General features: G+C 31.8%; 1 pseudogene; it reads right to left on the reverse strand.

Annotated features, from left to right (window-relative positions):
- Nucleotides 1-9744: 9744 nt before the first annotated feature.
- On the reverse strand, nucleotides 9745-11848 carry LOC125861308 (uncharacterized; annotated as a pseudogene).
- Between the last annotated feature and the right edge of the window lie 824 nt (nucleotides 11849-12672).

Below are 12672 nucleotides of genomic sequence, written 5' to 3' on the forward strand. Positions count from 1 at the left end.
TTACATCAAAACTTAATCGATAAGGAAACTTCAAGAACACTTATCAAGAACTCATCAAGAAATTAAATTTCCCAACATTTACGGATAGATTTGCAAAAGAAACTCATGATTGGCGTGTGGGTGAACAAACTAAACACTATGGCAGCTTACATACCTCTTAGGGATCAAACCCATGGCGAAAATCCGCAATAAAACTCAAGAACCTCGACGAATGCCTTGATCCTTCCCTTTTTTCTCCTCTTTTCTCTTGTTTTCTCTTCTTGAACTCACAACTAAAATCCTAGGCGTATATTAGGATTATAAAACTAAACCTAATAGGATTAGACCCTTAAAACCTTACTAAAAATGAATTAAATTTGATTTGGTAATGAAAAGACCAAAATATCCCTCACTATTTTCAGGTAACTTTAATTTCCTTAATTGGACAACCTGACTTCAAAAGGGGATATCTCACTCATCCGAACTTGAAACTTAGCAAGCACGGTGGCGTTGAAAAGATAATTCAAAGACCTTTCATTGAATATCTTATGGGCAACCTAACTCATCAAGTACCGATGGTTATGGTCATTTTAAGTTGACCCAAAACTTAGAAGAACCTAGGAATGACTTGAATGAATTCTCTTTAAAAAAAATTTGAACTCAAGGTGATATATCTAGTGACCTTAAGACTTAGGAAAATTTAAATTTCTTGGTAAAAACTTACTCACTACGAAGGATGGTTCGAGTCTTAGCTTAAAAAAATTTCGGGGTGTTTCACCCCTCTCCATTGAACAAGTGTAAGAAATTGTTTCTTGCAATACTTAATCCCCATAAAATTGCATCGCAGGATATTTTGGGTTCTACATCTCCATCACAATTTATACAGCTTTTGAGATATTAAAAATAGTCCTAAACCCTAAGCCACCTTCTAGTTTAGGTAAATATATCTTCTCCCAAGTAGCCCAATGTTTACTCCTTCTTGTGACTTTATTGCTCCAAAATAATGTAGCGGAAATCCTATGAAGTTCCTTTTATATACAACTATGAGGAACAATAGCAGAAAGAACATGAATAGGAACACTTAGTAAAACACTGGTAATACATCTTTACCTCCATATGTTAACATATTTTCTTTTCCATGCTTACAATTTTGACTTCGCTCATTGAAAACAGCTCGTTGGGCCTCAACACATTTCTTGTCTTACCTCCAATGATTAAGGAAAGAATGAGTATAAGCTATGCATAGTGCTCTTTTCTTTTCCTTGAATGAATTTAGGACAATTAAGACATTTAAAAGGAAATGGGCCCCTTTTTATGCTTGTACAATCTTCCACTAGTTGTCTATCTTCCGATGTTGCATTCTGATGTAGATAAATTGAATTTTTATCCTTATTCACTTTCTCACCAGATTCAGTCTGAGAATCCTATAGATCTGATACTATTTTCTTTAAAGAATATGCATTAGTTGATGTAAAGATAATAATATCATCTGCATAAGTAAGATGATTTAGATTATAACTCCATTTTGATAAGTGATAGCCTCCATATTTATCATCATCAAATAAAGAGTTTAGAGCCCTAGCAAGAACTTTAGATGACAATATGAAAATCAATCCAGCATATCTGGTTTATAATTTAGAAACTCACATAGCTAATACATGTATAAGCTACGAGAAAATGTATGTATTATTTTATGCATGGTAAAATGTGAAATAAATAATACATAAATAATTAACTTCTAAATAAAATTATGCATTAATTTATTCATAACTTTAATCAGCAAACCAACAACCCCTAAAGGATCACTAGCTTGACTCGTTTGGGAATTTTTCCTTGTAGTTGTCGTTGAGCTCGACCACTTGCTTCTTGAGCATCATATTTGAAAGGATCAATAATGAATGTTTCAAGCACAACACTATTTTCAATTAGGTACGTTGCAAGTACCATATCCGCAGAACCACCAAGGTAACCACTATATTTAACTTCTTTGAGATGTTGATGGGGACACTTTTTTCGTATAATTCTATTTTTGGAGATTGTCGTTTCATGCCATGCAAGCTGAAATGGAAAAAAAAGGTAAGTAAAATATAACTCGTATGAAGCCAAGGAAAACATTTTTTTCTAACATAATTACAATTGAGTTTAATTTACATATACCAATAATGAAAAGAAATTCTTATTCCATAGATATACATGTGACTATGATTAAAAAAATAAAAGAGGAATGAATAAATTTCCTTTTTTTTTTTTTTGTTGAAGGTTAACAGTCAATACAACAGGCATACAAAATTGGCATTGGTTAAAATAACAAGGAAAAACATTTTTTCTAACATAATTGCAATTGAGTTTAATTTACATATACCAATAATGAAAAGAAATTCTTATTCCATAGATATACATGTGACCATGATTAAAAAAAAAAAAGAGGAATGAATAAATTTTTTTTTGGTTGAAGGTTAACAGTCAATACAATCGGCATACAAAATTGGCATTGGTTAAAATAACAAGGAAAAACAGATTCGCAAAAGAAACTCATGATTGGCGTGTGGGTGAACAAACTAAATACTATGGAAGCTTACATACCTCTTAGGGATCAAACCAATGGTGAAAATCCGCAATAAAACTCAAGAACATCGACGAACGCCTTGATCGTTCCCTTTTTTCTCCTCTTTTCTCTTGTTTTCTCTTCTTGAACTCACAACTAAAATCCTAGGCGTATATTAGGATTATAAAACTGAACCTAATAGGATTAGACCCTTAAACCTTACTAAAAATGAATTAAATCTGATTTGGTAATGAAAAGACCTAAATATCCCTCACTATTTTCGGGTAACTTTAATTTCCTTAACTGGACAACCTGACTTCAAAAGGGGATATCTCACTCATCCGAACTCGAAACTTAGCAAGCACGGTGTCGTTGGAAAGATAATTCAAAGACCTTTCATTGAATATCTTATGGGCCACCTAACTCATCATGTACCGATGGTTATGGTCATTTTAAGTTGACCCAAAACTTAGAAGAACCTAGGAATGACTTGAATGAATTCTCTTTAAAAAAAAAATCGAAATCAAGGTGTTATATCTAGTGACCTTAAGACTTAGGAAAATTTAAATTTCTTGGTAAAAACTTACTCACTACGAAGGATGGTTCGAGTCTTAGCTTAAAAAAATTTCGGGGTGTTTCACCCCTCTCCATTGAACAAGTGTAAGAAATTGTTTCTTGCAATACTTAATCCCCATAAAATTGCATCGCAGGATATTTTGGGTTCTACATCTCCATCACAATTTATACAGCTTTTGAGATATTAAAAATAGTCCTAAACCCTAAGCCACCTTCTAGTTTAGGTAAATATATCTTCTCCCAAGTAGCCCAATGTTTACTCCTTCTTGTGACTTTATTGCTCCAAAATAATGTAGCGGAAATCCTATGAAGTTCCTTTTATATACAACTATGAGGAACAATAGCAGAAAGAACATGAATAGGAACACTTAGTAAAACACTGGTAATACATCTTTACCTCCATATGTTAACATATTTTCTTTTCCATGCTTACAATTTTGACTTCGCTCATTGAAAACAGCTCGTTGGGCCTCAACACATTTCTTGTCTTACCTCCAATGATTAAGGAAAGAATGAGTATAAGCTATGCATAGTGCTCTTTTCTTTTCCTTGAATGAATTTAGGACAATTAAGACATTTAAAAGGAAATGGGCCCCTTTTTATGCTTGTACAATCTTCCACTAGTTGTCTATCTTCCGATGTTGCATTCTGATGTAGATAAATTGAATTTTTATCCTTATTCACTTTCTCACCAGATTCAGTCTGAGAATCCTATAGATCTGATACTATTTTCTTTAAAGAATATGCATTAGTTGATGTAAAGATAATAATATCATCTGCATAAGTAAGATGATTTAGATTATAGCTCCATTTTGATAAGTGATAGCCTACATATTTATCATCATCAAATAAGGAGTTTAGAGCCCTAGCTAGAACTTTAGATGACAATATGAATATCAATCCAGCATATCTGGTTTATAATTTAGAAACTCACATAGCTAATACATGTATAAGCTACGAGAAAATGTATGTATTATTTTATGCATGGTAAAATGTAAAATAAATACTACGTAAATAATTAACTTCTAAATAAAATTATGCATTAATTTCTTCATAACTTTAATCAGCAAACCAACAACCCCTAAAGGATCACTAGCTTGACTCGTTTGGGAATTTTTCCTTGTAGTTGTCGTTGAGCTCGACCACTTGCTTCTTGAGCATCATATTTGAAAGGATCAATAATGAATGTTTCAAGCACAACACTATTTTCAATTAGGTAAGTTGCAAGTACCATATCCGCAGAACCACCAAGGTAACCACTATAGTTAACTTCTTTGAGCTGTTGATGGGGACACTTTTTTCGTATAATTCTATTTTTGGAGATTGTCGTTTCATGCCATGCAAGCTGAAATGGAAAAAAAAGGTAAGTAAAATATAACTCGTATGAAGCCAAGGAAAACATTTTTTCTAACATAATTGTAATTGAGTTTAATTTACATATACCAATAATGAAAAGAAATTCTTATTCCATAGATATACATGTGACTATGATTAAAAAAAAAAAAAAAGAGGAATGAATAATTTTTTTTTTGTTGAAGGTTAACAGTCAGTCAGTCAATACAATCGGCAAACAAAATTGGCATTGGTTAAAATAACAAGGAAAAACAGATTTAACGTGAGAATAAGTAGGAAACTTATTAGTACTAAATTCTTAATATTTACTAATTGTTAGTTTGGATTTAGTTTATTCAAACCCATGTTATTTTAATATAATAAATAATTTAGGAAAAATTATAGAAATCCCGCTTTTTAGTTTACTTATTAGCATTATCCCCTATAAGTTTTACAAATCTCCAAAATCCCTCATTTTTGCGCATCAGATTGGTGTATCTCGCGCATCAGATTAGTGTATCATGTATAAAATGTAATGTATCTTACTTAACGGTTAATGTATCTCGCACATCAGATTAATGTATCAACGCTTATATTATTGTAATCGTTTGAGGGATTCTGTAATTATAAACTTTTAAGGGATAGATTGTAATTTTATCTTAAAAGTATGTGATTTCTGTAATTTTTTATGGAAGAAAAAATCTTCCATATTCAGATAACTCTTTTTTGGAGGAAAATGTTTTGTACTTCTATAAATTGAGAATCATTCTTTTCTACAATAAAATAATAGGATAAACAATTTAGTCCTCAACAATTAATTTTTATTTTCAATTATATCTGTAATGACAAATTCTTATAGTTAAACAACTGTAATGCTATGTTTAAGCCAGCCATCCGGCCTATGTATAATTAAACTTGAAAAGTTGTTATTTTAAAACTATACCTACTCAAATTATGTCATATATATTAACGTGAGAATATGTAGGAAACTTATTAGTACTAAATTCTTAATAATTAGTAATTGTTAGTTTGGATTTAGTTTATTCAAACCCATGTTATTTTAATATATAAATAATTTATGGAAGAAAAAATCTTCCATATTCAGATAACTCTTTTTTGGAGGAAAATGGTTTGTACTGCTATAAATTGAGAATCATTCTTTTCTACAATAAAATAATAGGATAAACAATTTAGTCTTCAACAATTAATTTTTACTTTCAATTATATCTTTAATGACAAATTCTTATAGTTAAACAACTGAAATGATATGTTTAAGCCAGCCATCCTGCCTATGTATAATTAAGCTTGAAAAGTTGTTATTTTAAAACTATACCTAATCAAATTATGTCATATATATTAAAAATGAAAAAATATTTATGAAAAATAACCTAAGAATAGGGTTAAAGAATAAACTCATACGTACCTCAATATGCAGTTTTTGCAAATATGGAGATGCTTCTATTAGTGGAGTAATACCAAGTAGGGATTCCGTCACGCCTACGACTTTCAACACAAGCACTTTGAGATTGTTGAACTTTGGCAAAGTATGATCAAGAAAACAATGATTCTGAAACAATCAAACAAATTAAAAAATACAACCGTAAAATCAAGCTTTATTTATTAATTATATAGTCTAGCTCTATGGAATACATTAATATATAATTGCTTACCATCCCCATATGACAAAATTCAAGTGAAAGTGTCGTCAGTAGAGTGAAATAGGTTGTAAACGTATGAACAAGTTCACAGATCAATGCTCTACTCATCCTGAAATCAATAGTAAGAACTGAAGTAACATTCTCGAGAAGCAAATTTCATTTCCATCCTATGTATTTAAAAGAGACAAGATTGACGTTATGGATCTTGATGAAATCTAAACCAATGCAATTTCCAGGTGAGTCAACAGTCGTGATTCATGAATAGATAGTTTCTCAAGAAGGGGGGAGTTGAAGATGAAAAAGTTGACCACCCGATTGTCAACATCAACGTTGTTGAAAGCCAGAACTTTGAGACTAACAAATGGCGATAAATTTGATCTAAAACTTGAGATGAGCTTAAACGAAAAGGTATATCGCCTATGCTCGTTTTTACTGAGTGACAAGTCTAGTTGAAAGATTTCAACCTTTTTCTTTGATACTACAAAGTTGAGACATTTATCGATTACACGCTTAAAATGCTTATGAAAAGGAAACGAGAGAGTGAATTCTTCTAAGTGACCACCCTTGTGGAAATCCAAAACATTATTAATCAAATTGATATGCTTCATCCCTTCCTTTCTGCATAACCTTGGATAATAAAACATCTTCCATGTAATAAACTGTGAAACGTCGAATTTGAGACGTGTGACATGCATTCAGAGATACTGCCATTGAATTGAAAGGGAACTTGTTAGGACTGCTTCTCTAATTGTCATTTGAGACAGAATTGATACAATCACTTCATCTGGCAATTGGCTAAGCCTATCCTCCATTGATACCACAGTACTGCAACTATTGTTTTGTTGTCTTCTACTACAATGCATTCTTCTAAAGAGAATAATCAACAAAACAGAGAAAATAAAAGAACAACCCATGAAAACTACATCCATTTTGCAATAGTAAATAAATGGAACTTTCTTTTCTGCACAATTATATAGCTTTGAGTTGTAAATGGATATTATTACTTTTCTAATTCTGACACCCTTTAAATGAGAAGCCATTTTTGGATATGGTTTCGTAAAATTTCCTACGTTTCTTATATAATTTATTCTCTCATCATCATACATTGGATGTTTTTAGTAAAGATATAATGAATATATTTGATTATTAAAAAATAATGACTTTATGTATAATGAATTTATTTTTTACAATGAATGATTGAATTCTTGAAATTATTTTACAATGAATGCTTTAACAAAAATATAATTACAATGAAATATACACATACATTGTACTTATATATAATGATTATTTTTTTTACAGAAAAGGGTCAAAATTGCCCCTGAACTATGTGAAATAGACCACTTATACCATTCATTACATTTTGGAATCAAAAATGCCTCTGCTGTTATCCTAAGAGACCACAATTACCCTCAAGAGTTAACACCCCAAAATTTTATTGACGTGGCAAGCCACGTGGGACTAATCCTTCCACCTAGCGTTGCCAACTAGGATTCACTACAAAAGAACTAGACCTTTAGCGGCAACAACAATCGCCACAAAAGCCCAAAAAATCGTCTCTTAAAGTTTTTAACATTAAATTCTAATTTTGTATTTTTTTCTTCATTGTTTTTAAAAAATAAAAAATGATATCGATTAAGTAGGAGTTTGAAGACACTGTATGTTTTATTTTTATGTCATATGTAAATGTATAAAATGTACAATAATGCATTATATTGTAGGAGATTTGAATCGAGAAGTAATTTTGATGATTTTTCGTAATAATATTGCATTTTTTTAATATTGATATTGCAAGTTATTTATTTTAGAAAATTAGGTTCCAATCGAAAATTAATTATCATATTTTTTTGTTGAAAAAATAGGTTTTACTAGCAAATGGTTGTTGGAGCCTTAGTCGCCGCTAAAAATCACTCATAACCTTTAGTGGCAATATTTTGGGAATTTGTGGCGATAAAGGTCAAGTTCTTTTGTAGTGAATCTTAGTTGGCAACACTTAGGTGGAGGGATTAGTCCCATGTGGCTTGCCACATCACTAAAAATTTGGGGTGTTAACTCTTGAGGGTAATTGTGGTCTCCTGGGATAACGGCGGGGGTATTCTTGATCCCAAAATGTAATGGAGGGTAGAAGTGGTCTATTTCGCATAGTTCAGAGGCAATTTTGACCCTTTTCGTTTTTTTTTTTTTTATAGGAATTCAATAAATATTATACTTAATTTAGTAAAATAACAATGATTTTGTTGTATTCATTGTCTTTTATGTACAATAATAATTATTTTTAATGTGAATTCAATAAATATCAATGATTTTGATGCAATCAAAATTAATCTTTATTGAATTTAAAGGGGATAATGCATAAGTACCCCCTAGACTACGATCGAAATCTCAGACACACCTAAACTTAACTAAGATCATATTACCCCTGAACTCATTTTATTCGTATTTTTGTGCACCTTTTGTGCTGATGTGGCACCTTCAACCACCCAAGTTGGTTGTGTTTGTACACACTCGCCCGCCATGTGTGAATTTTTTTTTTTTTTTAAGAAAATAAAAAAATATAAAAAAAATAAATTTATAATATTTTTTAAAAAAATATTCTTATTCTTTTTATCTTGCATTTAAATTAAGTTAATACACATTTTTTTACCTTGTATCGAAACTATTTTTTTTAAAATATCTTGAATTTAAAATAAGTTAATTTTGAACGGATATCAACATAAGTGAAGAAAATCAAATAAAATATAAAAATATTAAAACATTAAAATTAAAGGACACTTTTAAATTGTTTTTTTTTAAATACACACAATTTATTAAAAATAATTAAAAGTGAAAAGACAATAAATTAATTGAAAAAAATTTAAAGTGAAAAGAAATTAAAATTAATATTTTACAAAGAAAGAAATAAAAATAATTAAATATAAATAAGTTTTATTATCAATAAATATGTGTACTAACTAATTATAAAGTTACCAATAAAAAAATGACATGTGTCCAATTTGTGCACTCATCACTTGCCTTCAAGAGAGTGTGCACACTCGCTATGACATGTCAGCGTTTGTGGTGTATTTATTCCATTTTAAATTAGTTTAGGGGGTAATAGGACTCTAGTTAAGTTTAGGTGTGTTTCTGAGATTTCGGTCATAATCTAGAGGTACTTACGCATTTTCCCAATTTAAAACACTCTTTAAATTAATTAAAAATAATTTATTAATTAAACAATATCTCTACAAAATAATAGTATTAGTTAATGGTTCCTAACGATTTAACATGTCTACAAATCAATAACTGATAAGTCGGACCGATAAACTTCAAAACCGAACTGACCGATTTAAAAAAAGCTCATCTGCCAAAGCGCACAAACATTTGTGTAGCCATGGTCAATAAACAATCTTAAACATTTAAATGAGCTAGTGATAATTTTTGTTTTAAATAAGATGATATTCAAGACAAACATGACATATTTCTACACTGAAGCTAAATGCAGACAAAACTGAAGATGAAAATAGAAAAGCAGCCACAAATCAACATCACGCGTAAAAATTCATTATCTGGTAGGAGTAACTCGTAAGAAGATTGTTTCATATTGGACAAAAACAAAAGAACCATCAGTTTCAGGATGCACAAAGGCTATATACAAAAGAAATACAAAATCAACAGGTTCATGAGGAAGACATGGCGGCAGATTTACAGACGGGACAACTATTTTTGTGCATCAGCCACTGTTTTATGCAGTCGATATGATACAAGTGTCCACAACCGAGCTTGCCCATTTCTTCATCAGCCTCATATTCTTCCTGTATTTTGGATAACCAGAAAAATATAGTTTTAATTGTTAGAGCAATCAACTTTTCTATAAAACAATGTTTTGAGACTAACGAACACAAATATATCACAAACCTGACAAATGCTACACTTTTTCTCCATTTCTGTGCGTAAGTGAGATAAAAGAGAAGGGCTTAGTTCTCCTAACACATTGAGTTATCTCGTCTTCTTTCAATCCTGTCCTCACATATCCAATTCCATCCCCGGTTCCACCAATTCCTGTTAGCAAACGGTACTTATCGTTAGCACAAAGATAGAGTCACAAGGACGGAGAGATCCAAGAAAATGTCCTGCCTCATATGACATGTTATGCACATTAAGCCTCAAGCTTCGGTATAGATCAGAACAATCTGTTCTTCCTCCCGTTAAACTAAATTGAATAGTGACTGAAAGCTCCTCTAATATTACTAAATTGAAAAATTTATATAGGGTGAACTGAGAAAATCCACAAACTACATGATGCAATAACCATAGGATTCGGTATCAATCAGGACAAGCTGCATGCTGTCAATAACAAACATGCTTAAGGCTTTGTCAAAATCCACTATTGCTTTAGCAGCATTAGTCTGGTCAGTGACTTTCATTGCAAGTAAGTTGTCACTCTGAACTCTCAAGTTAGGGTACATCAACTTAAACTTGAGGACAAGTTTCTACAGCTTCTCTATCAAGTCTACTCACGTTATTCTCGGAAAAGAACACTACGATGGCAGGGTAAAATTTAACAGGAACATATCTTGGGATTCATGTCAACACAATTGAAAACATTGCTCACAGAATGAGGGCCACCACAAATTAGCAGTTTTGAGTTTGCTATGGAAGCATCTCAGATTCAGTGAAAAGCTTACCGAAGACCCAATAATTATCCAAAAAATCCCTTAACACCAAACTGAATATGCAAAACTGTACTAATATGGGCAAAACTGTACACAAATGGCAAACAACATTTCTTACTAAATAAAATGCTAATCATAAACTATAAATACACACTCACAAGACCACCAGATAGGCTAGATATTCAAGAACATGAGAAAACATAATTTCACTTCACTTTACTAACACATATACATTCAACATCTATGCATTCAACTGCAGATACTCCCAAGATACAATATACTCCAAAGCCACAAGTCATAAATAGTCCCTATATATGAATTCAATCTTACATTCTTGCTCCATTTGAACCTGTTTCATCTGATGAATGATACGTAACAATATATAGTCCCTATGATCCTATTTATTTGAAGAGGTTCGATATTGAATATCAAATCAAGTAATTTTAGATATCAATTAGAGAATAGATAATTTAATCATTTCTAACTGCATAAAAAACTATTACTGTCTGTACTAGTCACAATTCAAAAATTTCAAAAATAATCATAGTTAAAAGAACATGAGAAGCAATAATACATGGCAAAATTATAAAATAAAATCCATTGATTATTACCTCCATGGGCGTAATCTTGTCAATATCAACTCTCCTTTTACCAGAAACGGGTTTTCTTGAAACAACAAAATCATCAAAAGAAGCAGCCATACATGAGTGACATGTTTTTCTTGCTTTTCTGCAACAACTACTGTGGGTGGAAAAAGTTGAATCTCCATCAACAAATTTAAGGGTCTTGATTCTCAGCTTCTGCTTCTTCTTCTTGGATTGCCAATCAGCAATTGGTGCAGGGACAGAGACTTGTGAAGTTGCCCTAAATGGTGTGAAATTCTTCTTGGGTGTTGTTGGCCTTTCATGGGTAGAAGAAATGGTGGAGTTTTTGGGGAAAGTTTCTGAGATGGGTTTCTGTTGATTTTTGCTTCTGGGTTCTTTGTTTCTTGCTTGATTTCTGGGTATATTGATTCTTGCTTGATTTCTGGGTATTGTGAAGCTTCTTCCAGGCATGATTATTGATTGTGCACTAGTATGACCAACTCTACAGAACAATGGTGACATGAGAGAAATAGTTATTGACGAGAGAAAGAAAACTCTGTGTTAAATCCAACTCACTGAGCTTGGATTGATCCTCTCTAATGGTGACTAACACAAAAGGAAAGAAGAAGAACTGTTTCTGTATTTCATAAACTGAGAGAGAATCAAAACAATGAAACAATACAAGCTATCTATTTATACAAGCAAGGGAGAAAGTTCTAGAATAACTAACTACTGATACAGCTGGCACTTAATAAAACAAAACGTCTAACTAACTCAAATGTGAAAAACTAACTCGAGCATATATGACTGCAGCTGTAAGAAATCTCCATATATTTTGTTTTGATTGTTACTTATTTTCTATTATACGGAGAAGTCAGTCTACGCAATCCTCAATCATGAACTCGACTTTGCACTAAAGAAAGGTGCGTCTGTATTCACTTTTATTCAAAACAAGCAACAACTGAGGTACCGGGGAAGCCTATGTGAACAAGCACCGAACGGTGTGAACAAACACCGGCCGGCTTCTTGCCGGTGTGTGTTAGTGAAGCTAATAGTTCGGATGCACATACATTTTCTTGCTCCGTTTCCTTGGTACCCGAACCGGAGAACTATCCACAAGACCGCTTCATACTCCAAACTCGAGAAGAAGCTTTCGAAGGCGCGTCTACCATTACTATCGTTTAAATTCTTATAAGTTTATCATTCAAATTAAGGATGTGTGACATTATGAATCGACAGAGAACGATAAAATCTTTCTAAATACGATATTCACTTACACAATCTCATTTAGTAAATAATTTGGGAAAATGCACAAGTATCCCCCAACCTATGCCCGAAATCTCAAA

The sequence above is a fragment of the Solanum stenotomum genome, chromosome 4 (assembly GCF_019186545.1).
Source record: "Solanum stenotomum isolate F172 chromosome 4, ASM1918654v1, whole genome shotgun sequence".
NCBI lineage: Eukaryota > Viridiplantae > Streptophyta > Magnoliopsida > Solanales > Solanaceae > Solanum > Solanum stenotomum.